Below are 6,990 nucleotides of genomic sequence, written 5' to 3'. Positions count from 1 at the left end.
GGTGGCATCTGTGCCTGTTGAACTCTCTGGCCCCTCAGTGTGCCCATGGCCCCCATTCCTGGTCAGCCCAGTGTAGCCCTGCAGGACCAGTCAGTTCAACAGGAGGCAGCAGCAGTCAGCCTGATAACTGCCTGCCTGGCACTTGTGTGTGCGTGATGTTGGCAGTGGTTTCTTATGCTTCGGAAGCCCCTGGAGCTCACAAGTGCCACGCTGCTGATGGTAACAAGTCATCCATCACCTCTCTCTGTGTGAGCACAGCACTCGTAGAGGAAGCGGTGCTCAGAGCCCACCCAGGCTCATGGTGGGCTCCAGTCAGCCTTTATCCTTATGGCAAGAACCAGGTAGTCATTTAGAGGACAATGCAGGCACTGGAGGGACTTAACAGCACAGGATAAAAAGCACAACATGCAGTTAAAATGCAACTAGAAAACTAATTTTAAATATTGTTAGTCTTAGTTTTAATATTCCTGATATTTACAAGTATTCACCCTTATATACAACTAAAAAACCTTTTGCTATGTGAGTGCTGGCCTTGTGATATAGTAGCCAACAGGCTTGGCAAAGTTATACACGGAGACGGCTTCTCTGCAGTGGGAGGGGGGCCCTCTCTGGCCCCAGGAATTACATGAATAGGAATGGTGACTGGGTGACACTGTCTATGCAGCTTGAAAACCCTAGTGGGCGTGTGTGTGGCTGTGTCTGTCTGGGTCTTGGAGGTGATTCTGCAGTGAGGCAGCTTTGCATGTTGCCGGGAGCTGGAGAGGCTGCTGGAGCCGGAGAGGCTGCTCCAGCTGGGTCCTTGTGCTCTCTTCTGCTGGGTATGGCAGCAGGCAGGCCACTGGCTGGTTTGTTTTGAGGACTGAAATGTCTATTCATCCATTTCACACAGTAACATCCACAGAACTAGCTGAACTCTAAGCAGGAGACAAAGAAAGATGGGCATAGCCGGCAGCTTGTCCTAAGACCTTCTGTGTTTTCCTGATCTGAAGGCCTCGTAGGGATTCCAAGACACTGGGAAGGCCTCTATCAGGGAGAAGACTGCTGGCAGGGCAGAGGCTGACTCGAGGCCAGAGAGGACCTTTCCCCGTCCCTGGAGGCCTCCCTCAAGCTGTGAGCCAGGACTTCATGTCCATGCTTGAGAAAAGGGGGGTTCTGTCACAGAATCCCCTGCTTGAGCATTGGGGAAAGATGAGTCAGGCCTTGCTGGGGGACTTGCAGTGGAAACTTGGTCAGTTTTCCCCCAGGACACGAAGGTGAGGAAGTGAGCAAGTGACTTCATTACTTCAGGCCTAGCCCACAGCTTTGGCGGGGCAGGTGAGCCCCACATCTCCAGCTCAGAAAGGGTTCGCAGTCGCTGCTGTTCTGCCTGTCACGGGAATGAGCTCCAATCAGAGACATCAATCAGATTCCTTAGTTACTTTGCAAGTAGATGAATGTTCTGCAGACATCCATGGTATTGGCAAGACAATTATTTAATTCAGATACCTAGAATTGTCTTTCAAAGGAGAGGTTCTTCCCATTCAACCATTCTAGAGAATTGCTTTTTAAGTTAAATAGTTAGACATACATATGAAACCATGACTTTGAAAGGTCTTTGAGGCCGGGCCTCTATAATGAATTACTTTAAAAGCTAAGGTCATAAGTTGAATTAATAGTCAATTTGCCTTTGATGCAGGGGAGGGTGATGGACATCAGCAGCTCCTTTGAAGGCAGCAGCTGCCTTATTCATGCCCCATGGTCTGGTGGCCAGTGCAGTACTGGGAGGGCAGTTGGCACTTTCACAGTAGAGCCTGCTGTTCTTTCAAGTGATGTAATCTATAGGAGCCTTGGCCATCAGTGATAAGTTTATAATCCTAGATTCCAGTGCAGTGTTGCAGTGAGGATTACACTGTTGGAAGAACAGAGAATAGGAACTAATTCTCCTAGGCATACCTCCAACTTTGGTCCCTCATCCCAGGGAGCCTTCTAGGAGTGGGGACCCCAAGGCATCTAGAATCTCATGTATAGGAATGGTCTTCTAACTTAAGAAACTCTAGTGTTCTTTAAACACTGATACAATCCTTGATGGAAAAGAGAGCTTATGAAACAAATATGCATTTATGGAGTTAATCTAATTTTTGTGTCCAAATTTTTCTGATAAAGAAGCCATGCCTTTGCCTCCCCCACATAAACACATGGCCACACAACCAATCCACGAGAAATTTCAAGACAGTAGAGGAGAATATTTAAAAGGTAAAATGCTGGGAGGCCTCCTGGTACCAGCATAGGAAATGGGACACATACTAGTACTTCTTGAATTTCTGAATATCTCCATTTCATCTTCTTCTTTATCTTTGTAAGAATGAAAAGGGGCTCAAAAGGAAGCACGTACAGAAAGCTCCTCCAATTTAGAAGTCTCCATCCCAATCCCTGCCTTCCTATCTGAACCCTCAGTGCCCTCCACAGTGGTGATCCTCTATCTCTCATCCAATTGCTTTTCTTCATAGGAAGATGCTTGGCACAGAGCCCTTCAGACATATTCTCAGCCAGACGCTGGTTGCTGTCTCAGGGACATGCGCCTGGCCTGCCCTCGTCTTGTGGCTCAACCCTGTGGGCTCCCAGGCTTCTGCTGAGGTACCGTGGGTGGCACAGGGAGCCTAGCCACCTGTGCTGTGCCCTGAATGCCCCTTCATGGTGTGTTTGCTGCACTGGTGCTTCCCTGCCTACTCAATTTTGCTATTTAGAACAGGGGTCTTAACTCTTGTATACCATGGATGTTTTTTGTTAAAATTCCCAAAGCTCAGCAGTATATGAGGGAGAAAGCTGGGAAGGATGCTTGGTTCATGTTGACTTTTGCTTTCCTTGCCCAGGTGACTGAAGCCAGGTTTCTGGGCTGAGCCTTCCCCTGTGAGTGTGCCCTGGGCCCACTATGTACCCCCAGCCTTCACTTAGGGGTGTAAGCTGAGCTGCTTCTGCTCGCACTGCCAGAGAGGCCGTCACGTTTTTGCTATAGTGAGGGTGAAAGGACGCTCTGGAGGATAAGCTGGCTGGGATGGAGCCTCCCTTCTCACTGAGAGGAACGCTTTATCTACTAGTAGCACATTAAAATCACAAACCCCAGATTACAAGTGAAAGTTCTCAGTGGCTCCGTGCCTTATCCAACTTTCACCAATTCCATCAGGCCCTGCTGCCAGCTGCCACCACCTTCCAGAGACCAGAGAATGGACCCTGGAAGATGCTTTTAGGCTTGCAGAGCTACAGAGTTTTAGGAATCAAGGTTTCTGCACACTGTGTGCTCTGCATGGCTCACGTCTCTGGTCAGGCCGGGTTAGACAATTGCTGCTGCCACAGCTGTGCAAGATGGGTGCGTAGGGAAGCTGCCATCCGCGGGTATGGGACTGTCTTGCAAAGAGAGCAGTGTCTTCCTTCATCCTTTTCTTCCTTCAGCGTGCGTGTGTTTGTCACATGGGAGAGGGGCTAGCACTCTACAGATTAACTACACTATCCATGCACACCATATGTGTGTATATGTGCACACACACACACACACACCCCTCCCGTCATTTCATAGAGCTCTGCATGTCAGTTCTGGTCTCTGCAGACAAAGGACCTGAGCAGCCCCTGCACTCAGTCAATGCCACCTTTGTTGTGCCTCACTTACAATGGTGCTTTTTCAGTTGTCTGTCTTTTCTTATGTTTTTATTTGTAAGGTGCTGTATATAAGTCACATATATTATGCACATATCCTACCCAATGGGTAGAACAAAAAATTGTTAATACTGTAATATACTGTATAGATACCAATTTTAACAGAAATGGCATAGAATTTGTGAATGCCTATGTGCTTTGTCCTTTTTTGTAAGGAAATTTGCAAATGGATGCATACAGATAAAAGTCTATGTAGTTTATTTTCCTATTAAATATCAATATTATAACACAAGGGAAAGAAGTCTGAACAAACAAGCGACAGTTCATGACCAGCGTATATATAGCAATTGAAAGTTGCATTTTTGCTGTGAAAAAACTTTTTAAAAAGTTTTGTTTTTAAATCCCAGTTTTTTGGTTGCCACCAGATGCTTCTCATTTTAATCACTTTAGTAATGCTCAGTTGGACCAGCATTAGTTGTACTTCAGTAAGAAAAAAATGTTGATGTTTTTCAGCTTGCTTTATGCATAGACATTATCTCCTGCTATAGAGTGGAGACGTTAGTTAGTCCTCGATGAAGAGTGCAGACTTTGCTGTGACTACTGCAGAGAGTGCGTCAGCATGTCGGCCTGCAGCAGAGGGCTTTGTTCAGCTACAGAGGCATTCATGTCTGTCCTACGTCCCAAGTCTCTCTGTGCCTTTTTCTTTTACGCTGAAGCTGTGGAGCCAATGAACTAGCAGTAGAGATTGTAGGGAAAGATACCTCAGGAAAAAGAGATCCTATTCAGAGGAGACCCTGTTTTTACAGAAATGTTTTGTTATGGGTTAGCACTAGAAGAGAGCTGGCTGCTGTGTGAATCCTGGATCCATTCCTACCTGTGTCCTATTGTAACCCAGACCCAAAATGCAAATGAGGCTTTGCCATCAGGCTGAGATTACATTTTCAGTTGTATGTTAAACTCCACCTCTCTTCCAGCTTTTAGTACTTTCAGTGTCTGATTGATTTCTGCATTTCTGTTCAAATATTCTAAAACTTTTTTTTTTTTGGCCGGAGCCAGGTTTGAATCCACCACCTCCAGTATATGGACAGAGTCTCAGTTTGTCACCCTCAGTAGACTGCTATGGCATCACAGATCACAACCTCAAACTCTTGGGCCCAAGCAATTCTCTTGCTTCAGCCTCCCTAGTAGCTGGGACTACAGGCGCCCGCTAGAACACCTGGCTGTTTTATTTTTTAGCTGGCCCTGGGCCAGCCCCGGGGTATGTGGCTGGCACCCTAACTACAACCACTGAACTATGGGTGCGCAGCCAATTCTAAAACTTTTTTTAAAGAAAAAGAAAGACCTATAACACCGTGTTCACTGAAACCACTATTCATTCGTGGGTGTCAGCATCCTTCCTGGTGTTGTGGGATTTTGCCCATCTGATCTACAATATCAGTTTATTCTGCCACTTGAATATGGTGTTAATTCTAATTAATTCCACCTTTTTATTTGGTCTGTGGTATATAGTTATGATTTTGAAAATCACAGTGGACTCATACCCCTAACATCCAGAAAGCAAGTTTTTGCCAATTATTCTTAATCGTAAAACACCTCTATCATCAACTCTTAATGCTGAATGGATTGGAAGGCAGCCCCCTTCTCTTACTGAGTGTTTGTGAGGCCGTCAGATGATGGTCTCATGTACTCTGGAGCCCACATGTCCAGACTGGTCTCAGCTCCCTCTTGTACCACAGGTGCACCTTGGGAATCAGCATTAAGAATTGAGGCTCATTTGTGTCGGAAACAAAGCTCCCACCCTCCAGGTTCAGAATCTTGGGAGGACTGGTGAGCAAGAGAATGTTCTGGACTTAGAGGTTACCACACCATTGCTTCCTTTCTACAGAATTAATTGAGGCTTAAACTTCACTGTTGATAATACTGGTTCATTTCCATGTGCTTGCTGGTGTATAGCTATTTTTCATTTCAAGGCTTTCAAAAATATTTTTTAATTGTATACTCTTCAGTTTAAAGTTGTTTTAAAATATGTACAATATTATTTACAGTATTTAGTTCATTTAATTTTTATTACAAAGCAATTTACTAAAAAAGTACAACTGTATTTGAGCTTTTAAATAGTTGGTTTCGAGCTACGGTAATCAGAAGCCATTAAGTCTCCTTTTTTAACAAACATTTGTGCTTTCTTTTCAACATAATTCCCAGTTATATACAGAAAAATATTTCCAACTGTTATGTATCTGCCTCTTTTAACTGAGCAATGGTGATGTAGTTCTTAGACCTAAGGTCTGTAATTGCAATACTTTTAAAGAAAGATGTTGCTCTAAGTGCTGTTTGTTAGTTATGAATTCAGATTTTTCTGCTTGTTCTTAATGCTGTGGTCAAACCATAGCACAGAATCATTAAAAATAATCAATCATGCACATTTGTTCCTTGGATTTTTTTGCTTTGTTTTCTATTAGTAACAAAGCACATTTATGTAATAAAGTGGTGTATGTTTTAAGACTCGTCTCAAAGAAACGCTTCTTATGGTTCCCTAGCTAAACTTTCCCCTCACCTCTTAGTCACTGTGACTTTGAAAAATCATTACTTCATATTCTACTGAAAACACCTCTGATAAGACCACATCCTGTGATTCTTTTCTCAATTTGGGGTTCTCTACAGAATAATCAGAGAAGGTCCTCAGGTCTCCTGGTGGCAGAAGCCCCTAAGAGAGCTGCTGGCTCTGCACTGAGGACCCTGAGGAGACTTCCCAGTTGTTGGAAAGCTTTGCTGACACAGAGACATCGTTAGACACAGCTGCCACACAGAGACATTGGTAGACATGGCTGCCATACAGACAAGTCAGTAGATGTGGCTGCCACACAGAGACTGCAGTAGCCACGGCTGCCACACAGAGACTGCGGTAGACACGGCTGCCACATAGAGACTGCAGTAGACATGGTTGCCACACAGACACGTCAGTAGACATGGCTGCCACACAGAGACTGCAGTAGACACGGCTGCCACACAGACACATCAGTAGACATGGCTGCCACACAGAGACTGCAGTAGACACAGCTGCCACACAGAGACACAGCTGCCACACAGAGACATCAGTAGACACGGCTGCCACACAGAGACACAGCTGCCACACAGACACATCAGTAGACATGGCTGCCACACAGAGACATCAGTAGACACGGCTGCCACACAGACACGTCAGTAGATACGGCTGCCACAAAGAGACATGGCTGCCACACAGAGACATCAGTAGACACGGGCTGCCACCCAGAGACTGCAGTAGACACAGCTGCTACACAGAGACACAGTTGCCACACAGACACATCAGTAGACACGGCTGCCACACAGAGACTGCAGTAGACT

The sequence above is a fragment of the Otolemur garnettii genome, unplaced genomic scaffold (genome assembly GCF_000181295.1).
Source record: "Otolemur garnettii isolate 467f Iridium unplaced genomic scaffold, OtoGar3 scaffold00176, whole genome shotgun sequence".
NCBI classification, from domain to species: Eukaryota; Metazoa; Chordata; class Mammalia; order Primates; family Galagidae; genus Otolemur; species Otolemur garnettii.
The sequence above is the reverse complement of the archived record's forward strand: the minus strand, read 5'-3'. Positions refer to the sequence as shown.